The 867-nt window shown below is 35.6% G+C and overlaps 1 protein-coding gene across 2 annotated transcripts in view; it reads left to right on the plus strand.

The window, feature by feature from the left end:
* Positions 1 to 867, plus strand: part of LOC106464182 (AT-rich interactive domain-containing protein 2-like) — a 73,785-nt gene that overhangs the window by 34,238 nt on the left and 38,680 nt on the right. The gene's annotated exons all lie outside the window — the stretch shown is intronic.

Genomic DNA, 867 nt, shown 5'->3' on the forward strand with positions numbered 1-867 from the left:
GACCTAGCAGATGTATTTGATTGTGTTTGGACTAGGCTAGTCGACTGGATAGTGCCCATACATGACAGGTAGGTTGAATAGTGTCAAGACCACGGATGGCCAACCTCTTTATGCTCGTGGGCCAGCTTTTTATGTAGACTGTAGTCTGGGTCCTAAATTATATGACCAGGTAAAGTACATTTAGAATATTTGTTTAATATATATTTTAATTGTTACTGTCTAATATGACCCTCTGTTTATTATGTGGTTTTGAATAAATAGCTGACTTAACATTTGAAGAAGTTTCACAGAACTATCATGGGACTGGTTTGCTTGGTCATGGTTTTGTTTTCTGTTTTTATTTTGTCAGTTTAGCCAAAATATAATATGATTTAAAAAAAAAAACAGGGGCGGATAAAATACTTTCATGGGTCTCCAGTTAGTTGGCCATCTATGGTCTAGACATTGTAGGCTTTATTTGGTAGTACCCATACTTTTTAGGTTCATTTTCTTGTATCCAGAATTAGTGGATAGAGAAATCTTCAGAATTTCACTCAGTGAGTAACTTGAATAATTAAATATTACAAATTCAGGTGTTCTATAAATGAATTGTTGTGGTGTGAATGCTGATGAAACATGATTATAGTCAGTTATATTTGTTATGAGACAATAGTATTGGACTTGTTGTATTTTTAAACATTACATTATGGTTTTTCTGTGAAGAGAAGTGTGTAATAGTAATGGAAACACAATATGTTCACCATATCCATTGCCAATAACATATTCATTCAATACCAGAGTGCCTGGCATGGCCAGGTGGTTAGGGCATTCAACTCGTAATCTGAGGGTTGCGGGTTCGATTCCCAGTCACACCAAACATGTTCGCCC

This window comes from Limulus polyphemus, unplaced genomic scaffold, assembly GCF_000517525.1.
Source record: "Limulus polyphemus unplaced genomic scaffold, Limulus_polyphemus-2.1.2 Scaffold58, whole genome shotgun sequence".
Lineage (NCBI taxonomy): Eukaryota > Metazoa > Arthropoda > Merostomata > Xiphosura > Limulidae > Limulus > Limulus polyphemus.